The sequence below is a fragment of the Panthera pardus genome, unplaced genomic scaffold (assembly GCF_024362965.1).
Source record: "Panthera pardus isolate Hobbes unplaced genomic scaffold, ASM2436296v1 HiC_scaffold_27, whole genome shotgun sequence".
Lineage (NCBI taxonomy): Eukaryota > Metazoa > Chordata > Mammalia > Carnivora > Felidae > Panthera > Panthera pardus.
The window spans coordinates 31,794,703-31,816,552 of NW_026526843.1; the positions used below are offsets into that span (position 1 = coordinate 31,794,703).

General features: G+C 46.4%; 1 non-coding gene across 1 annotated transcript; it reads right to left on the reverse strand.

Moving 5' to 3' along the window:
* Positions 1 to 17,445: 17,445 nt before the first annotated feature.
* TRNAQ-UUG (transfer RNA glutamine (anticodon UUG)) lies at positions 17,446 to 17,530 on the reverse strand. The gene has a single exon. It is a non-coding gene; the product is annotated as a tRNA-Gln (tRNA).
* Positions 17,531 to 21,850: the final 4,320 nt, after the last annotated feature.

Sequence of the window (21,850 nt, forward strand, 5' to 3'; positions counted from 1 at the left end):
TCTGCCCCTCCCCCACTCTCTGCCCCTCCCCCACTCACTCTCTGTCTCTCAAAAATAGATAAATGTTCAAAAAAAATTTACATGTGAATCTCATCTAAAAAACACTACCTCAGAGACATCTAGACTGGCATGTAACCAAATATCTGGGTACCAAGGCCTAGCCAAGTTGACACATAAAATGAACTATTCTAGAGAGTTACAGGTATACAAATAAATATGTATTAATAACCTATAAATTATTCATAATTTTGAACCAGTAATCCTATATCTTAGTATCTGTTCTAAGAAACAAAGAGTTTCTTTTTAACGTTTATTTATTTTTGGGACAGAGAGAGACAGAGCATGAACAGGGGAGGGGCAGAGAGAGAGGGAGACACGGAATCGGAAGCAGCCTCCGGGCTCCGAGCTGTCAGCCCAGAGCCCGACGCGGGGCTCGAACTCGCGGACCGCGAGATCGTGACCTGAGCCGAAGTCGGACGCTCAACCGACTGAGCCACCCAGGCGCCCCGAGTCTCTGTCTTTAAGAGTCTCTTCTGGTTTGCCTCCCTCTCTGTTTTTATCTTATTTTTCCGTCCTTTCCTCTATGTTGGTCTGTTGAGTTTCTCAAACTAAACATGAGTGAAATCATATGCTATCTGTCTTTCTCTGGCTTATTTCACTTAGCATAATACCCTCCAGTTCCATCACGTTGTTGCAAATGGCAAGGTTTCATTCTTTCTCATCATCAAGTCGTGTTCCGTTGTATATATATATACACGCACCCCCATGTTTATAGCAGCCCTATCAACAAGAGCCAAATTATGGAAAGAGCCCAGATGTCCATTGGCTGATGAATGGATCAAAACAAAATTATTCTAAGAGCTTTATAGTTTTCTATCAACAAATTAGAAACAGCCTACCTGACCACCAATAATGGAACCACCAAATAGAATATATTATCGCTACACTATAAAAGAATACACCCATATTCTACGTGAATGTTTGCAGTGGAACTTAGCCTTAGGAAATCTGTGAAGCAGAATTAGAATCCTAAACTCTAACCACCCATGACCCCAATTTTTGTTTGTTTTTTAAATTTTACTTTATTTTATTATTTTTTTTTAATTTGAGAGAGATAGAGAGAGAGAGAGAGCGAGCATGTGAGTGGGGGAGAGGGAAAGAGAGAGAATCCCAAGCAGGCTTCATGCTCACTGCAGAGCCCAATACGGGGCTCAATCCCACGACCCTGGGATCATGATCCGAGCTGAAATCAAGAGTCGATGCTCAGCTCACTGAGCCACCCAGGTGCCCCCCAATTTTGTTTTATACCGCTACAGAGAGAAAAAGACCGGAGGGAGGGAAACCAAAGCAAACCTAACAGAAGTTATCTCTGGGTTGGAGATTAAGAGTTAGATTTTTTTGCATTCTTTTTCCCCTCGGGCTTTCATAAGAAAACAGTTAACTTTTTCCTTTATTAAAGATAAGATCGTCCGGCTTTGTAGGCAAACTGACTACAGGCATTCATCTCCACCACCCCCAAGGACCCCGTTAAAATGACAAACACTAAAAAACAATGCATACGCACAAAACCAGTTAATGGAATATGAGTGAATGAACGGGTGGCACCCGCAGGTAAGCGCTCTCATCAAGAAGTTCCCGGAAGCAGAGCGGCAATTCAATAAAGCGGCATGAAATAAGCCAGCCTAAATACGCCACCGCCTGGAGAAAAGTCCTCACGCTTTGCTGCACGTGGGAATCACGTGGAGAGCTTACGCAAACGCTAACGCCCAGCCCCGACCCCCAGCGACTCTAATTTAATTGGCCCAGGGTGAGGCCTGGGCATTGAGGGTTTTCACCCGCTGCCTAGGGAATTCTGTAACTACAGCTGAGGCGGAGAACCACAGGCCTAGACACAGCAGTGTTTCTCAAAAGTGGTTTCAGATACGTGAATATGCGTGCGAAACAGCTGGGGAGCTGGTCAAAACGCAGACTGTGATGCGGGAGGTCTGGGGTGGGGCCTGTGTGAATTTGCACTGCTGACGTGCTCCCAGGGTGACGCTGGGTACCCCGGATGCACACGCCACACCTTGATTCTGTAGCCTGGTGGTTTTCAAGCTTCGGGGTGACTCCGAGTCCCCTGGACGGCTTATTAAAAACACAAATTGTTAGATTCCACCCCCAAAGTTTCTGATCCTGTGGGTCTGGGGGTGAAGCAGGGGTCCCTAACTTTACACTTCTAACTAATATCAGGTGATGCCGAGGCTGCAGGTCCAGAGACAATACTTTGCAAAGCATCACCAAGTCCAGCTTAGGAGGAAGCTACTTTACCCCCCAACACTCTGCAAAGGATCTGACCTCAATCGTGTAATTAAAAGTCTGTATATAGGGGCGCCTGGGCGGCTCAGTCAGTTAAGCATCTGACTTGGTTTCGGCTCAGGTCCTGATCTCACGCTTCGTGAGTTCAAGCCCCACGTCGGGCTCGGTGCTAATAATGCAGAGCCTGCTTGGGATTCTCTAAAAAAAAAAGAAAAAGCTTGTGTATATGTGAGATACTGCTATCCCTACCTGTCTGTGTCAGAACTCCAGACAGCCAGAAGTCCCCTTCTCATGTAAAACTCAAAGACCTACTTCCCTAAAGTAACTGCACAGCCCCAGAGCAGTTGGGGGCGCCTGGGCGGCTCAGTCGGTTCGGTGTCCGACTTCAGCTCAGGTCATGATCTCACGGTTCGTGAGTTCGAGCCCCGCGTCGGGCTCTGTGCTGACCGCTCCGAGCCCGGAGCCTGCTTTGCATTCTGGGTCTCCCTGTCCCTGTGCCCCTCCCCTGCTTGCGCTCTGTCTCTCCCTCTTCAAAATAAGTCAACATTTCAAAAATCAGAAACAAAACAAAAAATCAATGTGGGTCTTATGGTTTTAGAACACAATGTTGGAAACCTTGAGAAAGTAAAAATAATGAGAATTTCAAGGCAGACCGAGAGTGAGCGTGTTAATTTTCTCACTTTTTATAGCAGATATTTAATACGCTTTTAGACCCTTGAGAACTAAAAGGTGAATTCGAAAGGACAATGACTTCCTCAACTTCCTAATTAATTTTTTAAATAATTTTTTTAAAAAATCTTTATTCAACTTTTAACCATCACCAATGGGCACCAGCAATTTTTTTTAACTAATCTCTACACCCACCGTGGGACTTGAACTCATGACCCCCAAAATCAAGAGTCACGTGCTCCACTGACTGAGCCAGACAGGTGCCCCAATTTTTAAAATAATTTTAAGAATTTGTTTTTTGTATAACTATGGAGAGATCTTTTGGAAACTAATACCTTCTGTGCTAAAGAAATACTTATTTAGGGGAGCCTGGGTGGCTCAGTCAGTTAAGCATCTGACTTCGGCTCAGGTCAAGATCTTGCGGTCCGTGAGTTCGAGCCCCGCGTCGGGCTCTGTGATGACAGCTCAGAGCCTGGAGCCTGCTTTGGATTCTGTGTCTCCCTCTCTCTCTCTCTCTGCCCCTCCCCTGCTTGTGTTCTCTCTCTCTCTCTCTCTCTCTCTCTCTCTCTCTCTCTCTCTCAAAAAGAAATAAACATTATGGAGCCCCTGGGTGGTTCAGTCGGTTGAGCATCTGACTTCGGCTCAGGTCATGATCTCGCGGTCCGTGAGTTTGAACCCCGCGTCGGGCTCCGTGCTGACAGCTCAGAGCCTGGAGCCTGCCTCGGATTCTGTGTCTCCCTCTCTCTGCCCCTTGTCCGTTCACGCTCTATCTCCCTCTCTCTCAAACATAAACATTAAAAAAAAATTTTCTAATAAATAAAAAATACTTATTTAAAAAATACTTATTGTAACTCAGCAATTACATTCGTTTCATTTCAGTTTCTTTTCATGGCTTATTCAAACTATACGCTTATGAGTTTAGCTGTCACACTCTTCAGGGACCAGATCATTACGGACGGTGCCAAGAAGCCTCTGATACATTGGGTAACGGGAAAGATCACAGCGCCGACAGCCTCTGAGGGGACCTTGGGAAGGTTGTAGACAGCAATGGCTCTTTGCTGCAGGAGGCCCAGCCTGGGACTGAGGCACAAGATGATTTGGAAACTTTGGGCCAAGTCTTATGCTTCTAACGTTCAGGTTAGCCGGGGGCCAGGAAGAAGGACAGGAGACCACTGTAGAGCAGAGGGGGGGAGGAGGCCCCACAAATGTCACAGAGGCACAGGGGAGCCACAAAGGGCTCTGTCATGAAGCAGCAATGAAAGCCAGAGTCCCTAGAGAATACCGTGGCCTCTGTGGCCCCTGCCCCAGCAGATGGGAATCCGTAGCCTTGCAGGGAAGTGGAACAAGGAGACGGAGACCCTCCATGTGGGAAGAAGCACACAACCCAAGCTGTATCTTTAAGACCCCAACTACCCACAGGGTAAAGGAACCCCTCCCCACCCCCCACCGGAGTCCAAGAGCCAAGGCTGTTTCTGGGTCGAGTTGCCAGAATCCCGAGAGCTAGTCAGAATGTCCTATGCATTTTGACTACACTGTCGCCCTTCCAGTACACGGGGTCCACGTTTCCTCTCCCCGTCCCTCGACGTACATGTTTGTTCTCACGTTATAAACACCTAATACCTATTTAATACGGCAAAAAAAAAAAATAAATAAATAACTACCCCAAACCGTCCCTGTCTTCATTCCCAGCCTCGATTACGTTCCGATCTACTTACTACACGGGTGCCATGAAATCCTTAAAAGGAAGCAGTCCTCGGGCACCTGGGTGGCTCAGTCAGTTACGCGTCCGACTCTTGACTTCGGCCCAGGTCATGATCTCAGGGTCACAGGATCGAGCCCCATGTTGGGATCTGCACTGCGTATGGAGCCTGCTGAAGATTCTCTCTTTCTCTCTCCCTCCCTCTCTCTCTCTCTCCTCTGCTCACACACACACTCTGTCTCTCTCTCAAAAAATAAAAAGAAAAGAAAGCAGTTTCGTGTCTTACCCTGGTCGCGTGATGCTTGCTGGAGCTGAGAAGTATTTACATATTTACCTTCTCGTTGTATCCGCTTAACCCAACCTCATTTAACCACAGGTACTGATATCAACACCGATAGGCTTATTCTGCGTCTCCCTCTTAGGTGATGCTAAGCACCCCACAAATACGTTCCCCTCCTCCCCACCTCCAAAGTCCCAGAGTGTCTCACAACTGAGTTCACTTAAGATGCGTCTTTCCTTGGTGCAGCTGCTACCAGAGACTTTAAGGTCCCGGGTTTTTTGCCATTTCTAAGTTGAAAACAAGAATACGTTGTATGCCACGGCATAATCATACCACGAAATCACAGCATCCTTCTTTCCTACTTGGCCTAAGCTTCAAGGGAAAGGGAAGGGAAGAGGTCACAGGGCATACGATAGCTACTTTCAAGCTGGGTAGGAAAACGAAACGAATTCCTAAGGCGCTATCTTTGCAGCCCCTGCTTAGGTCAGGGTTTGCAAGCTTTGACCTTTAAGGGTCTTTTGTTTCTTCCTGACCTCATTGTTGGAGATTCACACACGTCCGCAGGTACAGGCCATGTTCCTATGGCCAAACACTGGGGTTCCCTGCAGGCAGGGGAAATGAAACACAACATGTATAGATGTAATACTTTCCTCCACAGGTAAGTTTTGTAAAGCAAGCGCTGTTTCAGGCATACCCCCTCCTTTAAGAAGTATAAAATTTAAGGGCGCCCGGCTGGCTCAGTCAGTAGAGCATCAGACTCTTGACCCCAGGGTCATGAGTTCAAAGCCACACATCGTGTGTGGAGCCTACTTAAAAAAAAAAAAAAAAAAAAGAATTATAAAATTTAGAGACAGACGGATAGAAATAGGCCTTGAGGCAAAATCAGCTTCCTTATCCAACCTACGGTGTTTGGTCTGTTTCATCTAAACACCCCGTCTTAGCCAGCTCGGGCTGCTATAATAAAATACCATAGACGGGGTGGGGGCCACGCTATTTCTCATAGTTCGAGGGGCTGGGAAGTCCAAGCTCAAGGTGCTGGCGGATTCCATTCCCAGCGCGAGCCCTCTTCCTGGATTTGTAGAGAGCAGCCTTTTTTTTTTTTTAAGTTTATTTTTATTATTTTTAAGTTTATTTTGAGAGTGAGGGTGAACAAGCACCAGGGAGGGGCAGAGAGAGAGGGAGAGAGAATCGCAAGCGGGCTCCACACTGTCAGCGCAGAGCCGGACGTGGGGCTCAAACCCACGAACAGCAAGATCACGACCGAGCCGAAACGAAGAGTCGGACGCTTAACCGACTGAGCCCCCCCCCCCCCCGCCCCGGGTGCCCCGAGAGCAGCCTTCTTGCTATACCCTCACGCGGAGCGGAGGGGGTACTCTGCTCTCTTCTTCTAAGGGCACAAATTTCATCATGAGGACCCCACCCTCCTGACATCATCTACACCGAATTATCTCCCAAAGGCCGATCCCCAAATATCATCACACTGAGGGGTAGGGTTTCAACATATGAATTGGAGGGGGGGGGATCGGGAGGGTGGGAAATGGGTACATTGAGTCCATGGCCCTGAGTTCCACTGTTCTCTTATAAAGAGTCTGAATCATTCACTGACGTGGCTTCAGATACTAAGAGACTGATCCTGAACAAATGTATGTGGGTGCCCGAGCCTCGTGCCCCAGTATTTCAAGTCCAAGGGCTGCTCTGACCCCAAGGGGAAGATCTTTTGTTAACAAATACACTACTCTGCTCCAGCTTCTTTCTACCCCCGCCCCTACCTCTTGTAACCAAAGAAACGCCAACAGCAAAAGAAACATCACAAATGAAAATTTTCACCACGATTGCACACTCCAGGTGTAATTTTCGCTAAAAGACTCACTTTTTCTGTCCTTAGGCCCCGATTTTATTTAAAATTGTTCTTTCCATCAAACACTTAAGGTTGTCGATTTCCTACTCGAAAAGGGCTCCCGGTTTCTACCTAACAGCCTTCTTTGTGGTTGTTTAAGTCAAGGCAGTTTCTCCTTAGGCTTAATTTCAAGACCTGCAGGTAACGTAGAAAGGGCGCCTAGTATCTGAATCACCTTGGTGGGGCGCCTGGGTGGCTCAGTCGGTTAAGCATCCTACTTTGGCTCAGGTCACGATCTCGCGGTTCGTGGGTTCGAGCCTCGCGTCGGGAGCCGTGCTGGGTGGAGCCTGCTCGGGATTCTCTCTCTCCCTTTCTCTCTGCCCCTCCCCTGCTCGTGTTCTCTCTCCTCTCTTTCTCTCTCTCTCAAAATAGACCAATAAACTTAAAAAAAACTCATCTTTGCAAATGTACGTAGACAATTACATCAACCGTATAATCTTTCGATATGCCATACCGCATTACGCATGCACGTATATGTGCCACCTGCAAGTATGCAATTACTCAGCTGCCTGTTAGCTGTTACCATTGAAAATCAAGGCAAATACCACGTTTTCACCACGATAATACCCCGATTGGAGACATCGCTGTTGTCAGCCCCGTGTGCTTCATTGTGCAGCACTGTTGCATTTTACCCTTCTCTATACATTTCTCCAACTGATTGATCTCACTGTCATCAGAAACTCTCGGCTACGTCTGCCCTCAATACCTTGAGATAAATTTACCTATTACCTGATTTTTGCCTCACGGTTCCTTCCGGACTCCTCGAGTCTCGGAGAAACGACTCCTTTGTATTTTGAAAAATGGCACATAACAGGCTTGCAGTTAAGGAACAGGCAGAAGTGGGGCAAGTTGCCGGGGTTTTGATAACATGGGAAAAATCCAGAAGAGCTGCGTGGCTTTGGTAATTTTTTCCCCTCACACAATAACACTCTACCATGTATTTGTTTAGAGAAAGACATTGTCACCAATTTTAACACATGTGATGGAGCATGCCACAGGATAATTTTGAGACTTGAGAAAGAACGCAAGAGACGAGGCAGCGTGCTGGCCACACGCCACAGAGGCGGTAGCAAAATGCAGGTGACCGTCTTACTGCGTAAGCAGCTCATCACGCAGTCGTTTCTAACGAGCTCACAGCTTATTTTTTTAATATGTATTTCTTTATTTGGAGAGAGAGAGAGAGTGCATGTGCCTGTGTGGGCGAGCAGGGGAGGGGCAGAGAGAGAGAGAGAATCCCAAGCAGGCTCTGGACTATCAGCACAGAGCCCGACACGGGGCTCGGAGATCATGACCTGAGCTGGAATCAAGGGTCGGAAGCCCCACCCACGGAGCCACCCAGGCGTCCCACACCTTCTGTTTTATTTCCGGCTTACATGGCTGTCTTCACTTGTCAAAAATCATTTTCCCTCACCAGGGTCATCTCTAAAATAATAAGTAAAACACAGGAGACCCGTCCCATTTCCCCCAGCTGCGTGTGCTATCTTAGCAAGCAATCGCTTGAGAGATTTCCGTATGCAAAGACTCCAGTGAGGAGATTTGGAGCAGAGGCAAGACAGTTTGATGGATACTTGCCTCCCGTGCCTTCCAAAAGGCATCGGCAATCTCTTGATCCACTGAGGCAGGACGCATGCCTCAAAACCATCAAAACAGTAGAAAACCCGGTCTGAAAACGGTTTTGGCGTCGCGTCAACCCTAAGAGCCCTATCGGTGCCTGACTCGTCCCGTGCCCTGATGGCAGATAGGGTTAGCCTGAAGCATAGGGATTAGGCCAAAGAAGGTATAATGAATCAGCACGTGAGTTAAAAACAACAACAACAAAGAGTGCTTTCTGTATTAAAATTGTGGGGACCTAGCTATACCTTCCCTTGAGCTTCTCCAAAATTAGTTGGCATTCCATCGATACAGTTCAAGATTCTGAACTTCAGAGACTCCGTTATCTATTCTAGACATATGCTAATCATCTTGGAACCATGCTCAGTGAGGGAGCAAACTGAGCAGGTCTGGAAACAATCACAGTCTGCCTTCTATCTGAGAACTCCCAGATGTTTGCCAGATGCAGGCTTCTCTGGCAGGTGCTGCCATAAGAAGGGGGTTCCAGCCAGGGGGCTGTCAGCACTGAAGAGGCCTGTCATACGCCTTTCACAGCGGTGGAGAAATCAGCCGTTTCCACCAGATTGGAAACAAGGACCATATGGCATTTCTTTTTAAAGGATGTCACTCAGGTATCTTTCAAGGTTACCAAGTGATTCCCCACCCCCCCCACCTCCCTTTGAATAATAGACAGTTGCTAATTCTGTCATCTGGGATGTTGGGAGGTAAAAGTTTTCTTTCTGAGGTTCATATTTACTGAACTCCACGGTGTATAACAAAGCCCAGTGCTTATGGACCCTACCGGTAGAACTGTTGGAGGCTTTGGCCATAACATGGAAGAGAAGGCAAATGATCGTTAAGACCGAGAAAACAAACATGGGAAGATCTCTTCCTTAACGTTGGACTTTTCGTTTCAAGTCCCCGGCTCAGTGCTAATAACGTCTTAATGATTCTAAGAGAAGACTGGAGCAGGGCTACATCTCCAAGCACTAGCAAATCTTCCGGTGTTCTCGTATCACACACAGTCGCGCACACAGGCAGGCACACACATACGCGTGCACATAGCCTCAGGGGACCACAAACTCAAACGCTGTGCCTGCAGAAAATGTAAACTAATCAACCCTAGGGACACGAGTAAGCTAAGGAATCTGTAACCAGTCTCAGACAGTGTTCCTCAGTGAAGTCCTTGGACCACTTGCATTAGAAAATCCCGGGGTGTTTGTCCAAAGTTATCCACATCCTGGTATCTACATACTGATATGTACATCACCGATATTCTGGAAAGGTACGATCCAGGTCCTCTGTGGTGAGGCCCGTGGAGACTACGCGATTCAAGGTCCACCTGGAGGGCGCCTGGGCGGCTGAGTAGGGGAAGTGTCCGACTTCGGCTCAGGTCACCGTCTCGCAGTTCGTGAGTTCGAGCCCCGCGTCGGGCTCGGCACCGAGAGCGTGGAGCCAGCTTGGGTTCTCTCTCTCCCTCTCTCTCTCTCTCTCTGCTCCCGTCCCGCTTGTGTTCCTCCTCTCTCTCAAAATAAATGAACTTTAAGAAACTGCCCACCTGTCGTACAAGAACCATTGCCCTGGCACAACCCTAAATGCTATTTCATTCGAGCGAACTTGGGACCCCAGTGTGGTCTTGAAATTCACTTCTTGTCTCCTCTATTTTTACCAAAGGAACCCAAGACCTTTGTCATAAATGTACTCGCTCAGGGTACGCCAAGAATTCCAAAGTGGCTGCAGTTCAGAAAAAAAGTCTTCCAGACAGAACAGTTTGACAGTGGAACAGAATCCAAAGCTACTCTTGCGGAAATGTGAAAGTGACCCCAGGGACTGTTGGGTTTGCAGAAGGTCTGCTTTTTTCATTAATTGTCCCCTAAAGTATAAACTCCTGGTGCTTTTCATTGGGCTTAGCAATTTCTAGCTGGTAGATAAAACTCTTCTCCCAAACCCTGAAGCTGCAAATCTCAAAGGCATTTCTTCTTCTTTAAGTCCTTAGCTCCCACGTTCAAGAGCCAGAAAAAGCTTGCTTACTTTATTCTTATTTTTTAGCTTTAGTTAGTTATTTTTTTTTTACTGCTTATTTATTTATTTTTTACTGTTTATTTTTGAGAGAGAGAGAGAGAGAGAGAGAGAGAGAGAGAAGGAGACAGAGGATCTGAATGGGGCCCTGCGCTGAGAGCGGAGAGCCTGACGTGAGGTTCGAACCAACGAACCGCAAGATCACCACCTGAGCCCAAGTTGGATGCTTGACCGACTGAGCCACCCAGGCACCTCAGCTTACTTTACTTTTTAAATATTTCGTTCACGTATGTCGTTTCAGCTTTACATCTCGAGACCATAGTTTTGATGTCCATCATTTTATGGGTAGATTGTTACCGATGACCTCCTCACCGCCTCTCCCCTTATTATCTTACCCTTTGCCACCCTTCTTACACACTGCCAACAGACGCATTTGCTAAAACACAAACCTGCTCTGAGATTTCTTTAAAAATTTTTTTAATGTTTTATTTATTTTTGAGGGAGAGAGACAGAGTGTGGGTAGAGGAGGGGCCGAGAAAGAGGGAGACATAGAATCTGAAGCAGGCTCCAGGCTCTGGGCTGTCAGCACAGAGCCCGACGTGGGGCTCCAACTTGTGAACCTGAGCGAGCTCATGACCTGAGCCCAAGTCGGTCGCTTAACCGACTGAGCCACCCAGGAGCCCCAAACCTGCTCCAAGATTTCTTTTTTTTTTTAATTTTTTTTTACGTTTATTTATCTTTGAGAGCCAGAGAGAGAGCACAAGTGGGCAGAGAGAGAATGAGACACGGTCCGAAGCAGGCTCCAGGCTCCGAGCTGTCAGCACAGAGCCCGACGCGGGGCTCGAACTCACGGACCGCGCGATCATGCCCTGAGCCAAAGTTGGACGCTCGACTGACTGAGCCACCCAGGTGCCCCCCTCCCCCAAGATTTCTAACGATTCCCTATTTCCTTAAAGAGCACCTTGGCATCTCACAGTCGTGATGTATGTCACCAATTTTGCCTTCTCCTTCTGCCAAGGTGACTCCTCCCCATTCTTTCCTTTGGCTCCAGTCTGTCCACGTGAAAAAGCAAATAATCATACCAAGCAATCCCTGTCGTTTGGCCTTCATGAGACTCTAAACTCCTTGAGGGCTGAGAGCAAGTCTTGGCAAGCCCCTCGAGACCAAACACATCGTTCACGTATTTGTGAGGTGCCACAGGGGCAGTCTGTGAATGTCCTAGGTACGGTGCAGATAGAATTCAGTCCTGTTCGTCACCTCACCACTTACTCCTCAACTGGAAGAAATCGGTCCCAGAAATTTGGGACATTTTCCTCACACGTGCAAAGAAGACCCAAGCACCTGCTGCAGGAAGGATTTAGGTGGGGCAAACGATACAAATCCTACGCCTGACTGCTTCCTCTCAAGAGTTCCAAATGCCGCTGTGGGAAAAACGTTCCAATCTTCACCACATCGGAAAATCTGTGAGGTGAGAACTACTTGAGGAAATCTTCTGTCTCAGGTCAATGACAAAGTAGACCATCCAAAGATATTTGTGGCCTCAGATGCTACCGGTGCAAGGCATCGTAGTAATTCCTTCAGAGGCCCTACGGCCAGCCGTGGCAAGCAACCCAACTCAAACGCCAAGCTTGGGTGAGTAGGAGCATTGTACATGTTGCGTAAAGATAATGCTGTATTTGGGGGGCGCCTGGGTGGCTCAGTCGGTTACGCGTCCAACTCTAGATCTCGGTTCAGGTCGTGATCGCACGGTTCGTGGGTTCAAGCCTCGCCTTGGGCTCAGCGCTGACGGCACGGACCCTCCTTCGGATTCTCTTTCTCTCCCTCTCTGTCTGCCCCTCCCCCCCCGCCCATGCTTGCTCTCGCTCTCTCTCTCTCAAAAATAAATTTTTGAAAAAAGATAATACTACAATTGAAAGGAAAAAATATTGTCAAATAAAATATATTTTCATGGTCAAGCATGTCATTGTACTATCATTATCATCATCATCATACTATAAATTGTCATCAAGAGACCTGAAAAAAAGAGATGCATATAATTGTGTCTGAATTATTAAAAATTATTAATTTTTATTAAAAATCAGACTTTGTCTATTTAGACTTATGAGATCATCTCCAACACACACACACACACACACACACACACACACACAGAATTTGCTTGGCCCTTATTTAAAAATTTTTTTAATTGAAATCAAAACTAAATTAAATTAGAATTTTTTTTAATTTAAAAATTGGAATTGAAGTATAAATGAGGATAGCCCTGCTATAAATCATATATTACAAATTCAGGGAACAGATTGGGTTTTGAAATGTGATGTTTAGAATGCTAAACTTTAAATAACATTACATACATTCTGACTCGACTGTCATACTTCCACGTTTATCTTTTGAAAATTTGTCCCCCAGAAAGTGATTTCGCCCATGAAGTTTTAAGCAGATTAAAATAGTACTGAAGATAGTTGCACTTATTCTGAAAATATTTTCAAAACAAAATATGTCGAAATTGCAAAAGTTATCCAAAAAGAATCAGAAAAACAAATTAGTGTTTTATAATACCTGTTTAAAAAAAAATCACTAATTTCCTCAATTAAGCCAGCATTTCCTTTAAAGCCATTTGAGTCGCAGTGGTTAGATTTGGCAGCTACACCAAATGAGCATCCGTTTCCTGGATTTAATTTCACACGACAGTTCTGTTACTAAACACGTATTTAGTGTCTTGTTATCTTCACTTTAATTGGGAAAAGCTCCAGGAGGGAGAAAAGCGTCTTTTGGACAGAGATGGTTTCCACTGGATACTTCAGAAGCCAGAGAAAGGTGGTTGCAATTAGGGAAGCAGCATCTTTTGAAATGCTACGTGATGGAATTAAAACAAGGAGAAATCTAGAAGAGTCCTGAGGAATCATTAGTGCAACCCTTTTATCTTAAAGGGGAAACCAAGTCCAGAGTAGTGAAGTGAATCATCTGAGGTCAGCCGCCCCCAACCCCCCCTCCACTCCGCCCGGGGCGGAATTAATCGTCCTTTCCATTATTACATGTCTACTCTTAAAGGTAAATTTCGGGGGTGCCTGGGGGGGGGCTCAGTCGGTTGTCAGACTCTTGATTTCAGCTCAGGTCACGATCTCCCAGTTCGTGGGTTTGAGCCCCGTGTCTGGCTCCTCACTGACAGTGCGGAGCCTGCTTGGGATTCTCTCCCCTCCTCCAACCCTCTCTGCCCTTCCTCACTTGCACTCTCTCTCTCTCTGTCTCTCTGTCTCAAAATAAATAAATAAGCATTAAAAAAAAAGAGTGAAAAAGGTAAATTTTGAATTCCACGTTTGGTTTGCACAGGTGAACTCAGGTACTGGCTAAGCTAAATTTATAGAATTACACAATATTAGTCTCAGGTGCTATAGAAAACCTTATCTCAGGCGTAAATTAGGGAGAACATTTTTAACTCGGTTTGGTTAAAAACATAAAGTTAAAAAGCCAGAGTTGTAGAGCGTAAGTCTAAAATTCCCAATCTTAGAGGCGTCTGGCTGAGTCCGTTGGTGGAGCCCGTGACTCTTGATCTCGGGGCTGTGAGTTCAAGTCCCACGTTGGGTGTAGGGATCGCTTAGAAACAAAATCTTTTAAAAAAAATGTAAACGTTCTCAATCTGAGCTCTTTGAATTTCTTTAAGTTTTGCACCAACTTCTGTAATGCATCTTTTCCCTATGACAACCGCACCCCCAAACTATTGGTCCCGTTTATTTTCTATGAATATAACTCACACACACACACACACACACACACACACACAAAAGTAAAAGGGCAGGTTTTGTTTTACCACAGGGTGCAGAACAGAGATTTTTTAAATAGCTTACAATGAGGGGCGCCTGGGTCGCTCAGTCGGTTAAGCCTCCGGCTTCGGCTCAGGCCATGAACTCACGGTTTGCGGGTTTGAGCCCCGCGTCGGGCTCTGTGCTGACAGTGCGGAGCCTGGAGGCTGATCCAGATTCTGTGTCTCCCTCGCTCTCGGCCCCTCCCCCACTTGCTCTCTGTCTCTCAAAAATAAACATTAAAGGGGCGCCTGGGTGGCGCAGTCGGTTAAGCGTCTGACTTCAGCCAGGTCACGATCTCGCGGTCCGTGAGTTCGAGCCCCGCGTCAGGCTCTGGGCTGATGGCTCGGAGCCTGGAGCCTGTTTCCGATTCTGTGTCTCCCTCTCTCTCTGCCCCTCCCCCGTTCATGCTCTGTCTCTCTCTGTCCCAAAAATAAATAAAAAACGTTGAAAAAAAAATAAAAAAAAAATAAAATAAAATAAAAAAATAAACATTAAAAAAATTTAAATTGCTCGCAATGGGTTTAATTTACAGTAATATAACTGATGAGCATGTATACACGACATGTTCAGTGAACACCTCTAAAGAAAGTACCCATCATACCCTTGGTGCTTCGGCATCCGAGTATTACCTCCAGGCCTCTGTTAGGGCCAGGTTTGTGGCCCCTGACTCTTCATCAGCTGACCTGCTGAAATAAAGCTGCTGGAGAGTAAGAAGCTACGGCTGTTTGCTAGGGTCTCGATCGTTTCAAACCCTTTACACCCGTGTCCCAGGTCAACACTGAAAGGATGCATTGCTGAGAGCAGGCAAAACAAAATGGCACCCGTCTGAAAGACGACCGGGACAATAAGCCCGAGCCCAATAGCATGGAGGCGAGCAGAATGAGTTTGCCTTTACCCGTGGTGCAGACCACAAGGATGGTTGCTGTTTCATTACTTTGTGTGAGCGGTAACACTGACATCACATAAAACGAGTGGTCTAAAGCCTACATTTCAGCGGCACTTAGACCATTCGAAATGCTGTGCGACCGTCACCTCCATCTACCTCCAAAACAATTCGTTACTTCGATAGAAAGCCCCGCACCCGTTAAGCTGTCACAACCCCTGGAAAACATCAGTCCACTTTCTGTCTCTATGGATCTACCTATCCTGGACATTATATGGAAATGTAATCATACAATATGCGACCATTTGTGTCTGGCTCCTTTTTTTAAAAAAGATTTTTGTTTTTAAATTTTTTTAAAGTTTGTGTATTTTTGAGAGGGAGACACACACACACACACACACACACACACACAGAGTTCAATCAGGGGACGGACAGAGAGATGGAGGCAGAATCTAAAGCAGGCTCCAGGCTCTGAGCTGTCAGCACAGAGCCCAGCGCGGGGCTTGAACTCGTGAACCACAAGATCATGACCTGAGCCGAAGTCGGACGCTTAACCGACTGAGCCACCCAGGGTGCCCCAAGATTTTAAAGTAATCTCTACACCCAGTGTGGGGCTCAAACTCATAACCCTGAGATCAAGAGTTGCTCGCTTCATCAACTGTGCCAGCCAGGCGCCCCGATCTGGCTCCTTTCCCAGCCTAATGTGTTTTGAGGTCTGTCCATTTCATAGCAGGTATTCATTCCTTTTTTGTGGCTGAATAATATTCCATTGCATGGATATATCACATTTTGTTCATTGATCAGTGGGAGGAAATTTGGGTTGTCCCCAGTTTTGGGCCGTCGTGAATAGGACTGCTATGAACATTCATACGCAAGTATTTGTTTGAATACCTGTTTCCAATTATTTGGGGTATTTACGTAATAGAGGAATTGCTGGGTCTTATGGTCGTTCCATTATGAGCTTTTTGAGGAGTCCCTGATCTGTTTTCCATAGTATAGCTGCCCGTTTTCCATTTCCATGAGCAAGGTATGAGCGTTCTAACGTCTCTACATCCTTACCAACACTTTTACATTCAGTTTTGTTGTTGTTGTTTATCAAAGCCAGCCTACAAGGTATAAAGTGGTATCTCATAAACTGTTTTGATTAGCCTTTCCCTAAGGACTAATAATGTTGGGCGTATTTTCAGGTGATTTTTGGTCATTGTAGATCCTCTGTGGAGACCTATCTATTCACGTGCTCTGCTCATTCTTTAGCGGGATTGTTTGTCTTTTTGTTGTTGTAAGAGGTCACTATATTGTGGGTAATAGACCCTGACTAGGAATATGCTTTGCAAATATTTCTCCTATTCTGTAGGTTGTCTTTTACTTTTATGATAATACTCTTTTATGTACAGAAATTTTTATTTATTTATTTTGAGAGAGACAGAAACAGGGCGGGTGGGGGAGGGGCGGAGAGGGAGGGAGAGGGAGTGAATCCGACCCAGACTCACATTGTCAGTGCAGAGCCTCATATGGGGCTCGAACCCACAAAGCCGTGAAATCATGACCTGAATGGAAACCAAGAGTTGGACGCCTAACTGACTGCTTCCCTTATGTACAAAAATTTTTCACTATGAAGTGCAAGTTATTTTTTGTTGTTGCATGCACTTTTGCTGTCATATCTAAGAATCCATTGCCAAACCGAAGGATATAGAGATTTATCCCTATTTAAGGAGACTTCCAGTTTTTGCATTTACATTTAGATCATTGACCCATATTTAGTTATTTTTTATATACGGTGTGAGGTAGGGGCCAACTTCACTCTTGGCATGTGGATATGGAGGCATCCTAGGATCATGTGTTGAAAAGACTATTTTTCTCCACTGAAGGTTCTGGCACCTTTGCCAAAGGGACTCTGTCTGATGACCTTGGCATTCTGTCCTCAGCCTGCCCCATGCTCCCTGATCACCATCACCCAGAAGTTCTACAATGGTTCACACCTGTGGCAGTTATTATTCCGTGTTCTCGTGTGACTTGACTCTTCCAAACTCTGGTAATGAGCCTTATCTTTTGTCCCCACGCCCGATCAGAAAGAGAAGATATTAATGTCACTGAAGTCTTACATACAGAATGGTAGCATCGTTACTGATAGGCCAGTCCCGTGAAAGATCTCTCTCTTTGACGCACACACCTACTAAATACTACCTTCTTTTTTCTCTTTTATTTTAATGTTTATTTTTGAGAGAGATAGAGACGGACCACGAGTGGGGGAGAGGCAGAGAGAGGGAGACACAGAGTCTGACGCAGGCTCCAGGCTCCGAGCTGTCAGCACAGAGCCCGACGCGGGGCTCGAACCCACGATCCGTGAGATCGTGACCCGAGCCAAAGTCGGACGCTCAACCGACTGAGCCACCCAGGCGCCCCTAAATACTACCTTTCTGTATACTGATAGGATACTACTGATGCAACACCAACAAAGCTTGTTAATATAGTAATGGTGATGAATCTACCCCTATTCATCCATGCTTCGATATCCAGTCTCTTTGTGATAAGCAAAACATAGCTGTCAGGAAAAGGGATGAACTTAATTGACCTAATGAGAAGAGGACTCAAAAGTTTGGCCTCCATCGCAAGGTGGTCGGAACCCAACGCTAACTTTGATGTTCGAGTAAATTCCGTTATTCCTGCAAAAATGAAGCATGGATAAAAGGGGAAAAAAGCCAATAATCTTCATTTGGACAAGGGTTTCAGCCTCCCCTCACGACCATTTGCCACAACTCTTAGCTTTCTTTCACACGGTTATCTTCTGATAAAAGAGCTAACAGAGAGAGAAGAAAACCCCACTTACCAAGTACTTGGCTACTGGAAAACTGAGACCCGATTTCAAGAAGCTCCATGCCTTTCGGAAGCTCGCTCACTTGACAGATACCGCGTAATAAGGAATAAATTGGCATATTATTCTAGTTTCTTATAGACAAGCGGGAAAATTGCTTTTGTAATTAGATATTTACAAGCAGAGTCCCCTTAACTAAATTGCTTTTCAATCATGCAATTTGGAAGGGGGGCGGACGGGGGCAGGAGATGCATCTTCTTTGGCTTAATAATGAAACAGAATTCAAAATCGGTCAGTAAGCCTCATTTGCATTGAGCCCCAGTTTGCAGCAGGCTGCTGCTTCTTCCCTCAGGATTGCAGGAGCAGTTACGATATGCTCCACACAAAATGATTCCTTACCTATGCACTTCTGTTATATCTCAGAATAGCTTACGTAATTGGAAATAGAGAAACAGTGGCACCTATGTGCCACGGGGAAATTTGGAGAACACGTCAGGCAACAAACTCTGACACGCTATAAAGCGGTGCGTCTCAAACTTCCATCTGCACGCAAATCACCTGGGGGAAACTGTCAAAACCCAGGTTCTGATATAGGAGTTCCGGGGTAGGGCCTCTCGTGGGCACCGTGAGACACGTTCACACGATTCAAAAACTGAGGAAGTATGTCAAAATATCTGAAAGATAATACGGCCAGCTGACTCACAAGTCACACGTGCTATCCCAGTTTTGCGTGGTTCCCTCCAAAGAGCGCTGGATTCAGTATCGGGAATCCTGAGTCACAGCCTGGGTTGTACCTGCCCTTAACTAGCTCTATGGATGAGACTTTAGGTAGTCCATCGGCCTTCATTTCCGTGGGTCCAAAAGAAAGGATTTGGAATAGTTGATCACCAAAAGTTCCTTTTAAAAAAAAATTTTTTTGGGGGGGCGCCTGGGTGGCGCAGTCGGTTAAGCGTCTGACTTCAGCCAGGTCACGATCTCGCGGTCCGTGAGTTCCAGCCCCGCGTCAGGCTCTGGGCTGATGGCTCGGAGCCTGGAGCCTGTTTCCGATTCTGTGTCTCCCTCTCTCTCTGCCCTTCCCCCGTTCATGCTCTGTCTCTCTCTGTCCCAAAAATAAAAAAAAAAAAAAAAAAAAGTTGAAAAAAAAATTTTTTTTTTTTTACATTTATTTATTTTTGAGAAACAGAGTGAGACAAAGCGTGAGTGGAGGAGGGGCAGAGAGAGAGGGAGACATAGAATCCGAAGCAGGCTCCAGGCTCTGAGCAAGCAGTCAGCACAGAGCCTGATGCGGGGCTCGAAGCCCGGAACTGTGAGATCATGACCTGAGCCGAAGTCGGACGCTCAACCGACTGAGCCACCCAGGCGCCCCTGTTTTTTTTTTTTAAACATTTATTTATTTTTGAGAGAGAAAGAGACATGAGCAGGGGTAGGGGCAGAGAGAGAGAGAGAGAGGGAGACACAGAATCCGAAGCAGACTCCAGGCTCCGAGCTGTCAGCACAGAGCCCGACGTGGGGCTCGAACTCACGAACCAAGAGATCATGACCTGAGCCGAAGTCGGACATTCAACCGACTGAGCACCCAGGCGCCCCATCTCCAAAAGTTCTTTTGTAGCACCAACACTTTTTTTCTGTGCTTCTCTTATGGAACACTTGGCCAACATAGATGCTTTTCTCTTCTCCAGGATCTCTCATGATTTTTTCAACGTTTGGAAGATACCATAATTCCTTTAGGGGGAAGGCAAAACGAAGATCTCTGGGGAGACCCAATGGGCACGACTCCTTCTGGAAGAGAATCAGCCCAGCTGGACTTGGCCTAAGGCCACAGATCTAAGTGGAGGGTCCCAAAGGGCGATACCTGAGTTTAGAGGAAAATCGACCTCCTCCACTTCCTTGGCTTCTCAGTCTGGATTGTTCATTACAGATCCAGTTTTCTGCCATTCATGTCCATGACACGCCCACAGAAAGGCCAACCAAATTGTTCCCAGACTTTCTCGGTTACCGGTACTGTAAGGAGATCACTCGGTGAGTTTAGTGATAATGCATTTGTAGGACCGACTCTTGCAGAAAAGTGTCAAAAAACTATCGTACAAGTGTAAAGGCATCCTTTTCCTCCACGTATAATTGAGAAACAGCAGCGCATTCTGGCTACGAGTATGACGCCGGGTTCGGATCTTCATTCGTGGCGCCCGCGGACAAGGGGACGGATTGACATTTCCCTAGGTCAGTTTCATCCTGTGCCCCACGTGTCTGCTTTGAAGATTCAGTGAGGGCATATGTGTCCTTGCTTTTCTAAGGGCGGGCCACAGGACAACAGCATCAGCATCGCCGGAGAGTATGTTGGGACAAAATCTCAGGCCCCACCCAGGCTTGGTGAATCCCAGAAGCTTCAGGTGAAAAAAAGATTCCTATACGCTAAACGTTCAGCCCAGTGCCTGCTTCCTGGCAAGGATTCATTAATCGGAAGTCACTGTTATTAGGATCTCCTTTCTCACTTTGTCCCCACCACCGTCCGGTGAGGTAAGCAGAGGTTGTTTCTAGCTGGTCTGGCTCCCTGCGTTCATTACCAGAGCTCACCACTGGCCTCCTGGTCACCATAAAGGCCATCTGTCTTTCCTTCTGCTTCCTTGCTTCGACTCGCTCTCATCATTCCTAGTTGTTGAAGGTCTGAGGGTCCATTTTAAGGAACACCACGCTGCCCAACACACAGAGATTCCTTCCATATTTTTCACACTGATCCCCTGTTCACTCTCTGGACTCGATCCCGCTGTGTCCTATTTTACATGTCAGTTATTCTTACACAGTCACGAACGTGGGCTCTGAAGTTAAGATTGCGTCTTTACCACTTACCAGCTTTACCCGGGGCACGTCACTTAACTGCTTTGAGCTTCTTCTGTGAAATGCAAATGTGATCACGTAAGTAAAGCACGAACGGTAAAGGACAGTCCTTTAGTATCATTTCTGTGTTGTTATTTTCGTGATCGCATCGTCTCTGTCCCCGTAGCCTTACACAAGCAAGTAGTATTGTGTCTACTTTCAGATGAAGAAGCGTGAAGCAATAACTCCCCGAAAACCACACAGTTAATTTGTATAAAACCAAGTTTGATTTCAGCCTGCCTGCCCACTGTATCACATTCCCTCACACCGTAAGTAACACGGAACGTTAGGAACGTTCTGGGTCTGGGCATGAGGACAGGATAGAGAAAATCAAATGAGGGTATAACCGCTCGTCAGTCTGGGGAAGTGGCCACGGGTTTCATCCAAGTGTATCAAAATCAGCCAGGCCACGGTCCAAATCATAAGCGCCATTGTTCGATGCCAGAGCAGGATTCTAAATCGGCCACGCCCACAAGGTCAACGTCAGGAGTCCAGAGGCTACCGACTAAGCCAACAAAGCTTCCTTTTCCTTTGCCTTCCCAAGAGGTCCACACCCCTACTACTGGACCCTTGGAGTATGGTCAACCCTGGGAGGCAAGGTGAGTTAATGAAGAAAGAATCATTGGCAAGTCCAAAGTGCCTACTCCTTCTGCCCAGAATGGCTGTTAAAAATCCATGTAATGTAGATTAAAAGGGAAGGGCGTCACGAACACACGTGCAGCCAGGCTAAGTTCCGAACAGAAAGGTTACTTGGTTCTTGAGAGACTAAAGGGCAAAAGGGAGGGAGAAGTGTCTGGAAAAGTGCTGGTAGTTGGATTAGTACCTCCTTGGTGGTCTCCTTTGCAATTTGGATCAAGAGCCTTAAAATGTCTTTTAAAAAAAATGCTTATTTTTGAGAGAGAGAGAGAATGAGCAGAGGAGGTACGGGATGGGGGTGGGGGGGCGCTGGGGACAGAGGATCCAAAGCGGGCTCTGTGCTGACAGCAGAGAGCCCGATGTGGGGCTCAAACCTACAAACGGTGAGATCATGACCTG